Raw genomic sequence first — 13,837 nt, 5'->3', positions numbered from 1 at the left:
TGATAACAACTGCTTATTAGGCTTCCACTGAAAGCTACCAGTAGGCTAATTAAGTTTATTTTCTTGGTTTTTCTTCAAAATTCATTTTCCGATACGTGAATACTTCCTATTTCAGTGATAATATTTCTTCCATGTATGGTTTTAAAGCATCTTCATCTGCAAATCTTTTGCTTTTCCATGGAACAAGCAGTAGAATCGGCTGTGAATATTTTGTCATTAGCAGCTTTACTAATATGTGAATATTTCCTATTTTAGTGATAATAATTAGGTTGTGTGATATTTCTTCTGTTTGGTTTTGCAGCATCTAAATTTGAAAATCTGCTTTGTGAAAATACTTCAGGACTGAACATTTTGTGAAGTGGAGAGCCACAAAATAAGCCTATTTAGGAGTATGTGCAACCTTATCTAAATTTGAGAGAGCAGTTTAACTTATTTTTCTCTCCCTATCATGTACATATTGTGAGAATAAATGAATCAATAAATGAATAAATTGTACCCAAAAACACAAAACTTCTGCTACCAAAATCCTCTCTGAATTTAACCGAATATGCTACCAATAACAGTTACCAGTAATAGCTATTCTGAAACAAAACTATTTCACGATTAGAATGAGCATCTCAAGAATTTGACAATATTAATAGCGCTATCAATAACTGTTCCAAGTAACTGCTACTATTAAACACAGATCTTCCTCGCTACTGGAACGGCCATGGATCATCTTGTTGCATTAATTTGATAACAGTTGCCAGTAACAGCTACTCTGAAGCACACAGTTCTCGGCCCCCAACTACTAGAGCCACAGATTTAAAGTAGTTCATGTTTACTATGCTAGAGCGTGGAAACTCACAAGTCACAATCAGTCTAGTAGTGTCAGTCCCTCAGTTACCATGTTGCACTCCTCCATCCGTCCCTATCCCTACTGTCCTACGTAGGGCCAGTTGTCCTTCACTGCGCAAGCGCTAGACAATCAAGCCCTGCGCCCTTCTAAACCCTACACGTGACTCAGACCCTTCCGTCGATAAAACCAGTCGGTGCTTCTCACAACAAACTCACGCCTTGAATTATTTGTTGACATCACAGGTTTTGTGTTAAAAACTGCGTTGTATTCACGTGAAAAAAGAGGGTTTTAGTGACAATCTGAATTGTGTGCTTGAACGTTTTTTAGCGTGTGCGTTATTTTTAGTGTTACGTGTATGCTACCTGCCTAGGTGAGTAGTCTGTTTATTTTTATCAATAAGCTTTAATCGATTTCTACTTTCAGTTTTATTTATTTCATATTCAAATTTTGTTCTCTATCAAGTCTGGTATGTTACATTATTATCTCCCCCGTTTGCTATCTTTACCTGCCTAGGTGTCTGTTTATTTGTATCAATTTACATTTTTTCAAAATTGTGTGTTCTGTAAGTCATTGTTGAGTGTACATTGTTATATTTGTTTCCTTCACCATTTTTGGGATGATATTTTCAGTATTTAGATATAGGGTATAGTGAGTACGGTCCCATCTATCCATTTGGGTGGGTGATTCTGTTAGTTATAATTTTTGAATTGATATTGTCTTGCTCATTCTTCATTGTTATACACGGTTGGATATTGATTCTGGGGTTTTATTTAGTTATTTTCTCCTATTTGGGCTCTTTATTGTAAGAGTATGTTGAATATTTCATCTAGTAGGTGAATAGTTTTTATTATTCTCATTGTTGACTTTCTTCTTGATTATATAACTTACTGTTTTGTCATTAGATTTGTGCTGTCTTTAAATTACGTTACTTGTTGATTGTACTGCATTTTATTGAGCGAGTGTTAATGAGTTCTCACTTTCGACTTACTGAAGGCCAAAGTAGTTGTCTGTTTGTATGTTGTACAATAACTTTAGAAAGATTGATCAATCAGCTTCAAATTTTGAGCATGTATTCTTCGAACCTTCTTACAGGTCAAGTTCGTTGGACAACGAAATTGAATCACTCTTTCATCCTCTTCAGGATTCATCTAGTTACATTGAAAGTGCATTAGAAAAACATTTGTTGTGATTCATCATTTAGTTAGCTGTAGAATTCATTGCATACAATTAGAACAGTTTTTCCATTCATCCATAACATCAGCTGAGGCTGTTTGGAAGCTATCACACGGATAGACCTTCATGCGTTAATATATGATTTCAGCTGGCTAATTGACCGAGCGAAGTGAGGTCTAAGATTCAAGTCGACGGTTTGGCATTTCTCTTAATGTTTAAATGTTTGAATGTTTATATGTTGCGCATTTACGGCGAAACGCGGAAATAGATTTTCATGAAATTTGACAGGTATGTTCCTTTTTAAATTGCGCTTCGACGTATATACAAGGTTTTTGGAAATTCTGCATCTCAAGGATAATATAAAAGGAAAAAGGAGCCTCCTTCATACGCCAATATTAGAGTAAAAATCAGACTATAGAATTATTCATCATAAATCAGCTGACAAGTGATTACACAGATGTGTGGAGAAGCCAGTCTATTACTGTATTTGTATAAGGTCTATAGTTTCAATCAAAGACCTTAAAGAGGTGTGCACCTTAAAAAGGTAGGTATCAAAGCTGGGTTTACACCAAAGTTGTTGACAAAATGTTAATAACTTAATCCTTAGAGATTCTATTAGATTGAACGGAAGTTTACAAACACACATTTTCATCATGTGTATGATAAGCTATGTTCAATCTAATAGAATCTATAAGGATTGAGTTATTAACATTTTGTTAATAACTTTGGTCTAATCGCAGCTTTAAGGTCTTTGGTTTCAATATTTTGTTTTGCAGTCATGGTATTATTATGCGTGCTCATTAGTATCAATATTCTCACATTCGAAAAAACTAATTCAATAGGTGATTAAGAATAAACAAATGAACTAAATAATGCTGGAGAAATTATAATATTTTTTATTGTAAAAAATTAATTTTCATCAGATAGATGAAATGAGTATGAAAAAGAGAAATATATGAGATGAAAAAGATTATCACGGAACTGGATGAATTATATTATATGGAATACAAATTCAAACGTGAAATGAGTTTGTTAACATTTAAAACAAGTGACATCAGGTACTTGTGGATGAGAATACTGCGTGAGGTCTACTGTTCACAGAACTACTAGTATAAAACGTAATTTACAACTCTCTCATCAACAAACTGGTAGGGGTTGAGATATCAATGTGCGTTTTCGCCATACATTTTCTCTTGGAATTCTGTGTCGAAATCATGTATGACATGAACACCTTCTTATTTGAGAAAATGAATATGGATTCATATGAGGGACAAAGTTGATTAAGCGACAGAGTAATTTTTCATTTCAATTTGGATCCCTAATGAAACCTACTATCAAATTATTATTCCTGTAGGAGGAATATTTAGCTGTTTTCATAATTTTCTTCAATTCAGTATAATTAAAAGTTGCTGGTTCAAAAAATTACAACACAAAAGTTCTTGAGCGAGTTCTTTAACCCAGGGTGTCTCTATAGTTGATATTCTTTGTTACTGTACATAGTTTAAGTCATCGAATCTTGTTCTCAATTATTTTGTAAATTACTTTTAAACATTTTCATGAGTTTGTTTACTCACTATATTTATAAAATATGGTTGCTAAAATAAATACTAGCTCAGCGTAGTAAATTTCATTCATTGTTTTCTTGGATTTTGTCGTGATGAGAGTTTCAAGTTATATGCTGTTGGAATGGAAGACCTCAGTCACTTCCATTCATAGAAAATTATGATGTATTTTCTGTTCTCTTTGCTTTCATCTGAAATTCTGACAATTATAATCGGCTACTGCCAGATACTATAGAAAATAATTACATTCTATACTCTTTACCTACTGATGGCTAGAAATAGTAAATCATTGTTCCATTCCACCAGCTATGTTTGTTTTGAAGTATATTATGTTTTAATAAAGTAATGTTTTCTGTTTCACATGCTACAGACGAAATAGAAATTGCACACGATTATAATTATAGCACTTGTGTCAATATAATTATACAGCTGTGCTTCTAGAATTAAGTTTGTTTTTTCAGTTCTTTTTCAAAATTATTTCTTTAATATATGAATCTTCTCTATTCAAGTGATAATAATGTGAAATATCTGTTCTATTTTTTGTTTTGAAGCATCTAAATTTGAAAATTTACTTTGTGACTGAACATATTAGTGGTCTGAAAATTTTGCGAAGTGAAGAGCTACAAGACTTAACCTATTTCGGACTATGTGTAACCATATCTAAATTGGGGAGAGGAATAGCACAAGGTTACCTTATTTTTCCTCTCCCTATCATTTATATGATGTATACTTATTATATCAATCAATAAAGAATAATAAAGAATTCTCTACATAGTTTTATTCTCTTCTGTGATCCGCTCCAAAATATCTCATAATAGAACGTAAGAGTCTCTGGCCTCGATCCCCCTAGGGCCCCGTGCCCGGGGGATACAGAGTCCACATTCGCCCTCCCGCGGGGGCAATGACTGGAGTAGTAGGCTATATTATATTATGTTATTGCATGTTATGTGCAAGGATTCTTATTGAAAATATCTTTTTTGTAATGAGCCGGCATTGTCAATATTCTCTTGTTCAGTTACGGTTACCGACAGTTTCAGTTACGCACAATATTTTCGCATTTCCCTCAGAAGTCGTGAAATGTGAAAGTTGTTTTTCTTCTACTTGCCTCACTTTCCTCTTTCACATATTTCCTCTCTCTTCCTCACATATTTTCTCATCTCATCTCTTTTTCTCTGAAAATAAAAAGCAAGAAAACCAAACAAACGCATGAAGCGTATCAAAACGCACCTCAAGTCATGTAATTCTGAATAATGACAGCTATTTTCAGACATTCATGGTACAGCAAGATAGGAACATTGTAAATCTAAAAAGAAAACTGAAAAAAATAGTTATCGTAATAAACGTAATAGCCTACGTATCGGTAGGTAGCGTTACGTAGATGATTCATTACCCTCTCTAAAACATGAAAAGCTGAAAATAAATGGGAAGCTGAAGAAATTTTTCTACAAAATATCAAGATATTGTGTTGAACTTAATTTTCTTAATATTAGGCCTAAGTATGATTGAACGAACGCAAATGCATCAAACTTTCGATGTGCGAGTAAGCTGAATAAATAAATAACTGTGGTAAATGATCTGATTATTAATAAATATTGTAAAAAAATGCACCGAAGTAGGTACCGATTAGACAACATATAAAATATTGAACAAAAAACTTTTAGATTGGAATTGGTTTTATAAAACATTTACATCCAAATGTTGTACTGATACTTGGGCCCGGTTTCTAGGACACTTATCAAATCTAATTTCTAATAGACCATTAAACATATACATTTAATAAGTGTCCTAGAAATCGGACCTAAGAAGTACAGTGAGTTATTGAGCACTGGTGGTCACACCGGTCACCCTTACAAAAGGATTTACAAACACACGTCACTACCCACAACCAGAGAAAACTTCTATACTATAATAGAAGATTCGATTGTTTATTCTGTGCCACAGCCTGTCATCTTCCATAAGTCATCTTCTATCACCTGAAAATACTACATAATCACTAATATCATTGAACTAATCAAATAGGGTGTCTCATCTGTGCTGATATGTAATTGATCATCTCTTGAGTACAAACTCATCTTCATAATATTATCACCAAACAGTATAATCATATAATGATGATAACATAACCAATAAATCCAATAAATCTTGAGAGGAAATGCAATAATTGAGTTGGACCGCGGATGATTGTGCCTGCGCGTTGTCAAGTGTGTGCCTAAGTTTGTCTGTGTTTTGTTTCTATTGGGTAATTGTTTCTAATAGACCCCCTGTCTAGGCCTATATTAAAGACCAAAACAACATCATCAACATCGTCATATTCTTTTTCTCCATGCTCTGTATTATTCTCATACTACTTACATTTTTAGTGTTATTTTTCTACCTCATTTACTCTTCTACCTTGTTTTTGTTATCAACTAATGTTAATTACAAAAGTTAATAACATCATGTTGAGTTGCGTTTACACCGGAGTTGATAACATGTATTAATAAAAAGTTGTCATCTTGACAGAATCGACATGAAATTCTCTTGAAAAAAGTTGATAACTCGTGTTTTCTACAGAAAATTCCTTGTTATTAACAAGATTTATGTTATCCATCAAGAGTCGGTAACTTTTGTTAATAACAGGTTACTGTTATAACAGTAACTGTTATAGATGTTAATAACATCTTCCCCGCAACCCCCTTACCAAGCACCCCTACCCTACAACTACAGCTGTTCCCTAATAGCTACAGCTGCAGACAAAACACGTGATAAAGTTATTAACTTTTATTGATAACAAAACTAGCAGCGAAAAGAAAATGTTATTAACTTATGTTGAAAACTTTTGTTTTAAACTCTGGTGTAAACGCATTATAATAATTTATTCACATTAGATTAGATGAAGATCATTATTTTAATGATCACAAACATGTTTCAATTCAAATTTAAAGACAATTTTTTGCTTTTTATTCCGGCTGTTAAATCATATGAATAGTCTCGTTAAATGAAATCATATGGAAGTCAATTATATTGGTAACAAGATCTTGTTAATAACAAGGAATTTTCTGTTAGAAACATGAGTTATTAACTTTTGTCAAGAGAAATTTTCGACGATTCAGTCAAGTTAATAACTCGTGTTATTAACTCCGGTGTAAACGCAGCTTTAGGAGTCAGTCAACTGAGACAAGTTTATTGTGTTCACAGATCACTGATTTATCTTTGACTATTTCACTCAATTTAGAATACCAATTATTTTGGAATAGATAACTTCTGTGACGGTTCAGATTGAGAACACACCTAGAATATTTTGAGTGGAGAATGTGTTGGATTCAGAACACACCTAGAATATTTTGAGAGAAGAATGTTTCATATTGGTTCGAAGAGGAAATATTGAACCCTACCAAGGGAAGTTTTTTTGTTTCTACATCTCTATCTCTCTTCTCTCTCATCATCAAGACTAGTCATTCGGAATGGGTTCATCACATAATTTTTCTAATAATGTATTGATGAAGACAAACCCTATATGGATACTAGTCATGTGAACACGGTTGCCAAGGTGACTGTTTTAGCAACGAACGTTTACAAGTAAATAACTAGTTGGATTTTGATGAGAGATGTTCAAAAATTATGTTATTTTTATTTTTATCTTGTTCCATGTAAACTTTTAATAAATAAAATGTCAACTACAAAAGCACATTTACAACAGTATGGTACAAGATTCTCGTAGATACAAAAAAATATCACATATTTTCGGTAGAGAGTAGATCAACTCAACATTATGTAAGTTTGTCAGATCAGATTATTAGATTGCTTCTTCATATTTTTGATACACTCATCAGTTTGAAATTAGAGAAGTTCATAAACTAATATTGACTTATCTTTTAAAAGATAGGATATAGGGAGCACATATTACAATTTACATTAATACAATAATATAGGCCTGATAGAATATAATCTATATGAAATTAATATATTGTCTCTCATCACCCACGCACAGGCCTCGAGTTCATGAGGACATCACCCTTATCTCCAGCAGAATAAACGACGATAGGTGCTCTTGAAACCAATAATTAATAGATAATAAACTATCTTGGAGCAGATAGAGCTGCTGGTCACCCATACAATCGCAGTCCGAGTGCTCGTGACTCAACAATTACCACACAATCAACAAGTCAATGCATGCTTGGAACCGTGTCCGATATTGATTAACCGTTACATTGGATCACTGTCACAGTCCCGCCAACGATAACAAACGGTTATTATGTCATTGGCCCAATGGCCTTGAGTTTGGAATATTCGTGTCACTAAAGTAGCCATTGTTTTCCAGCAATGCAGTACTAGCTTTCTATAAGCCAGAAAAACGGGAGGAAAGTAGAAGAAGAAATAGAAGAGGAAAAAGAGGAAAAGACTGATGAAGGAAGAGGGATGGATTGGAGAAAAAAAGAGGAGAAGAGTAGAAACGGATGAAAAGTAGAAGAAGAGAAAAGAGATGATTTGCATTCAATATTCTGCTGCACGCTAAGGAGTGGAATGAGAAAGAAGAGAAGACTAGTGAAAAATAATCGTATTCAATATTCTGCGACACCTTTCAACTAACTACATCTCATCACTTGTGTCGCAATGCTGCTCAATGATTGTTCTCCCCTAAATTGCAGTCTTAGCTCCATAAGAAGGGAAGAAAATTGAATATTTGCGAGACGAAAAATAAGGAAAAAACTAGTAATCCCCTTGGTTGGAGAACTCGCTCATGGACTGTTGTATTGTAATCTTTGAAACCAGCAACTTTTAATTATACAAAGTTGATGGAAATTATGGAAGCGCTCCACAAATGTGAGTAAAAGATAATAGCTTTTATTCATGAGAATCAAACTGCTATGTCGTAATATTTAAGTGTTCAAAAGTAAATGTTTGATACTTTAATGTAGCAACTACATTCCAATATACTTTATTTCGGCCTCTGCTTTCTATAAATAGCCTAATATAAAGGGGCGCTCGCAGTAATTTTCTGCGGACAGTTTTTACTACAGACCATGCAGACCATGCTACAGACCACTTTTCTGCAGACCATGCTACTACATGGCTAATTTTCATAATTAATTTAGTAGACTATCATCTGTTACTCTCTACTCATATTTTGGTTGTGAGGCTACCCGAGGTAATTACTCACACTATTAATTATGAATTCAATTTATTCATTTTCCAATTCTTTCCTACTTGTAAATGTTAAATTTGTTGTTTTATATCCTCTTAGAATATATTTTCAATCTTCTTGTGTGTTGAGTGTTGTCTAGGAGTTGAATGACTTCTATGTTGTCGTGCTGATCAAGACGATACTCATGATGGGCAGCCAATCGTCTTATCTCGCTGATTTTATACGTATAGGGGATGTGCAGATCTCAATGCAAGTCACTTTGCCTTATTTAACAGGGAGCATTCCCCATATTTAGTACTTTGTTTTGAAAGGTTTGGATTCGATTGATGTTTGTTATTCTAGAGCAACCCCACAGCCGAATTCCGTTGGTCCAGATGGATTTTATTGACCGAGCGAAGTGAGGTCTAAGATTCAAGTCGACGGTTTGGCAATTCTCTTAATGTTTAAATGTTTAAATGTTTAAATGTTTAAATGTTTAAATGTTTAAATGTTTAAATGTTTAAATGTTTAAATGTTTAAATGTTTAAATGTTTAAATGTTTAAATGTTTAAATGTTTAAATGTTTAAATGTTTAAATGTTTAAATGTTAAATGTTTAAATGTTTAAATGTTTAAATGTTTAAATGTTTAAATGTTAAATGTTTAATGTTTAAATGTTTAAATGTTTAAATGTTTAATGTTTAAATGTTTAAATGTTTAAATGTTTAAATGTTTAAATGTTTAAATGTTTAAATGTTTAAATGTTAAATGTTTAAATGTTTAAATGTTTAATGTTTAAATGTTTAAATGTTTAAATGTTTAAATGTTTAAATGTTTAATGTTTAAATGTTTAATGTTTAAATGTTTAAATGTTTAAATGTTTAAATGTTTAAATGTTTAAATGTTTAAATGAGAAGCCAGTCTATAGCTGTATTTCCATAAGGTCTATAGTTTCAATCAGGTACTTGTTGATGAGAATACTGCGTGAGGTCTACTGTTCACAGAACCACTAGTTATCTGTTAATGAATGAGAATTTTTTTTCTAGTGAGAGATGAGATTGTCTACCCCAAGGTACCTAGAATACATTGTCCTATAGATAGCCAATACATTTTACTATACTTTAGTCCAGACACAATTCTTTTAATATTGTTGTGCTCCTCCCATTTCAACTCTGCATGAAGAGTCATTCCAGTTATTTGGCAGTGTTACTGTGTGGTACAACTTCCCATTCAGACTTATTTGGATTGGATGATGGATGTTCTTGTTTGTGAAGGTGACGAAGATGGATTTCAACTCATTCTGTCTGATTTTCCACTTTTAAGTCTATTCACAGAATCTGTTGCAAGTGCTCTGCAATTTGTTATTTGCTTCTTCAACTGTTTCCCTTTCCGTTAATATTGCAGTATCTACAGAAAAAGTGGCGATTGTTACCTCATTCATTTCAAGAAGATCGATTGTATAGAGCACATGAAGAATTGGTTCCAGAACACTACCTTGTGGAACTCCAGCCTTTATCTCCTTCAACTCAGACTTCATCACCCTGTTATACTCGGCATAGTCTGTTCGTCATGTATGATGCTAGGAGATTTTCTTATTGTATTGGACGAATTTCAAGGAGCATGCTGACTAGACTTTCATGCCACACCTTGTCAAAAGCCTGTGCCACATCAAGGGAAATTGCTGAACATATTGATTTTCTCTCCAATGAATTTTCTCTTATATTGGTGATTCTATGAACTTGGTCCAAAGTGGAATGCCTCTGCCGGAAACCAAATCGGTGAGCTGGAATAAGTTTCTTCATTTTTATTGTTGGTGGCAATCTCTTCTTCAGTAATTTTTTAAAAATCTTTAAAATCAATCGTAGAAGAGATATTGGGTGGTATGATTCTGCTTCTTGTGAGGGTTTCTCAGGCTTCTGCAACATGATGACTTCTGCTACTTTCCAGATTTAAGGAAAATGCTGCAATTGCAATGATGTATTAAAAAGATAAGTCAACATAACAGTATCTTCCCTTGGAAACTTCTCCCAGATCTCCTCAGCAATCAAATCAAATCCAGGAGCTTTCTTGGTATCAAGATTGGTCCTTATCTCCTTTTGAACATCTTCTGTTGAAACAGGATCGAATACTATATTTACCACTACCAATCAATCTTCTTCCAGATTAATTTCAGATTGGATGTTGCTCGGATGGAAAATATCTGCCAGATGATTTGCAAACGTTTCTGCCTTCTCTCTGTTATTTTTTCCCAGGTACAATCTACTTTTTTAGTGGAGGAGATGGTAGAACTGGTCACTTAATCTTCTGTGTGGCTCTCCATAATGAATGGTCTGAACTAAACTGAACTAAACTGGTCTGAACTAAAATTCAGCTGTTGAATTTTTAAGATAATAAGTGGATTCGTCAGTGAGTACCCTAATTTCCCTTATAAATTGTTGAATACTGTTAAAAATATCCTTGTCTGCAGGATCACGTGTTTGTTAGCATCTTCTTCTTGCTTCTCTCTCCTCTAAGACAAGCTGTTTTATCTTCAGTGGATAATATTGCAACTTCTGTTTTTCTTCTGTACTGCGTGGTGTTATCCCATGCTGCCCTCTGAATTTGCCACATAGAATTTTCTTCAAACTCTGGATGTAAGAATGCCGACAATCTCTTGGGCGTCAAAATTTCTCATATTCCTTAAATACTATAAATTTCTCAGCCGGGCTAGATGATAATATTCAGCACTGAACTGTTTCCACAGCGCAGGGCACTGAACTCGCGCACAACAATATTAAAACAGTGAACTCAGCACTTTAACTATTGCGTATTACACTATTTCAACTACTCTCGCTAAAAAATACGTCTGCTTGCTACAACTGCTCGTTCGATACTGATTTTAAAAATATATGCACAGCTTTATTGGAATGACACTTGCCTCATGTGGCTTCTGAGGAGCAATGTCAATTAGAATCATGATATACCTTCTCCAGGATCACTTCTCAATCGTTATATAAATCACAATCGAAGTTCATGGCTAATATCCAAAACTACGAAGAAGACCACTTCTCTTTTTCAAAATCAATGTTTTCAAATTTGTCTTACAAACTTGTAATCTTCAGAGAAAAGAGCGCTCCAGTGACCGTGAAGTGTTTCTAGCTCTTTCCAATATCAGGTCAATTTTTACTTTCCTTGCCCTTTTACCATAGGTGAGGAAAGTATTGCTTTCCGAAAAAAATAAGGTACCCCAATTTGTGTGTGTATGAGTGTATCGTCTGTGTGCACGATATCTAATCTCCCAATTAACGGAATGACTTGAAATTTGGAACTTGAGGTCCTTCCCCTATAAGGATCTGACACGAACAATTCCGATCAAATGCAATTCAAGATGGCGGCTAAAATGGCGAAAATGTTGTCAAAAACAGGGTTTTTCGCAATTTTCTCAAAAATGGCTCCAACGATTTTGAGTCCCACACTACTGCCACAAGTCCCATATCTGTGAAAATTTCAGGAGCTCCGCCCCATCTATGCAAAGTTTGATTTTAGATTCCCAATTATCAGGCTTCAGATACAATTTAAACAAAAAATGAGTGGAAAAGATCGAGCATGAGAATCTCACAATTAATGTTCAGTAGCATTTTCACCTAAAATTAAAAATAAGCTCGAAATTCGAGAAAATGTTATTATTTCAATTGCAAACTGTTGGCAACTGTTGATTCTATTAAATCATTCACTATGAAGAGATAGCAGACTGCGTGTGTCTCCAGCGTTATAGTCCTGTCACCAGCTGGCTTAGATCTTTGAATAGTAGACTTGAGATGCGCGGGAACACTAGCGTCAGGTGATAAATTTTCATAACGGCAAGGAAAGTTGTGTGAGTGCGCCACACCAGATTTTTATCAATGAAACCACCAACAACAAATTGCCACTATCTCTAAATTTCTTGACGACTGAATTGAAACTGGAGTTCAAAGGTCGTCTATCTGAAATGCTACAAAAGCGTGCTTTATAGTAACCCTGTCTTCAGATTCTATTACTAAACACAAAATCATATAACATACACAGAAGATTATAATATTGTATTCTTTGGTAGAGTCAATGACTATAGTGTGGCTCACCCAAACTGTCAGTATTGATTGAATACCGAGCATTGATATTATCTATAAGAAGAGTTGACACTATTATGACTTCTGGGAAAGTTGAATGGTCATTTATCAGAGTGTTGATAACTGTAACCTTTGATAACTTTCATATAAAAACGGACAAAAACCTTTGTAACAGCCTTGTCTTCGTGTGATCTGATTTATTTAATAAGAAGTAGTTCAAATTTTCAAGATCATTCAAAAATATTAAAAACTCTGCCTTCAGATTATTTCAATGAGCACTGATTAATTCAATGAAATTTGTTACAAATTTTCAAGAAGGTTTGAGTTACCGTACATCAGGAGTCAGTTGATATAGCACTATCAAAATTATGGCTGCCTGTGAATTAAAATTCTAATTGAACTTCAACCATGCTTCTTCCCACTGTGAATCAACCTAAGACTCTAAAATCTAAAAAACTGTAATTGAGCTCTCAAACGTTAATCTTCAGTTAGACTGTTTCTATAGTAAATCTTATCACTGTTTACGACATCCACAAAATTGACGTTAGCTCATGCACAAACCAATGACTGACCGATATAGGTCATGGCCAATAATTCCTCAATCACTAATAACAATAATACGCCAATACTTATCTTTTCAATGGATTTTGGATTCAACTATAATATTTTCTATTGATTCCATAGTCTCAGTCGAGTGATAAATAAAGATAAAAACCTATTCCAACTTCACAATTTCCATAATAATTCTGGCCTCAGTTTCAGTAGGCTAGTAATCTGAAATGCATGTGTGGCGATTGATTACTCAAACATAGAATTCATTAATATTCAGATATCGATAAATAATATTCAACAAAATAAATCATCACCTAAATAGACTGAATCAGTGGTTCTATATTTGATCTAACTTGATCCTATCTTGTATGTATCCATGACGCTATGGGTACATATTTTTATTTTATTTATTTATTTCACCAAAACACAGAAAACAGTACAAAGATGTGACAATCAGAATAAAAAGCAATTATTATTATTCTAAATATCAACTAATATCAACTAATATACATTGGTGTGGCTGG

At 33.7% G+C, this 13,837-nt stretch overlaps 2 protein-coding genes across 7 annotated transcripts in view; one reads left to right on the top strand and one right to left on the bottom strand.

Moving 5' to 3' along the window:
• LOC111043723 (1-acyl-sn-glycerol-3-phosphate acyltransferase alpha) overlaps positions 1-13,837 on the bottom strand; it is a 118,940-nt gene that overhangs the window by 32,423 nt on the left and 72,680 nt on the right. The window contains exon 1 of one of the 6 annotated variants that reach the window (XM_039432760.1): positions 13,096-13,114. The exons of the other annotated variants lie outside the window; for them this stretch is intronic. The gene's annotated coding sequence lies outside the window, so the exon portion shown is untranslated. Of the gene's footprint in view, positions 1-13,095; positions 13,115-13,837 lie in introns of those variants that run through there. 6 annotated transcript variants of the gene reach the window in all.
• LOC111043719 (1-acyl-sn-glycerol-3-phosphate acyltransferase alpha) overlaps positions 773-13,837 on the top strand; it is a 42,070-nt gene continuing 29,005 nt past the window's right edge. Inside the window, exon 1 of the mRNA XM_022328751.2 lies at positions 773-1,208. The gene's annotated coding sequence lies outside the window, so the exon portion shown is untranslated. The remainder of the gene's footprint in view (positions 1,209-13,837) is intronic.

This window comes from Nilaparvata lugens, chromosome 7 (assembly GCF_014356525.2).
Source record: "Nilaparvata lugens isolate BPH chromosome 7, ASM1435652v1, whole genome shotgun sequence".
NCBI classification, from domain to species: Eukaryota; Metazoa; Arthropoda; class Insecta; order Hemiptera; family Delphacidae; genus Nilaparvata; species Nilaparvata lugens.
The sequence above is the reverse complement of the archived record's forward strand: the minus strand, read 5'-3'. Positions and strand labels throughout refer to the sequence as shown.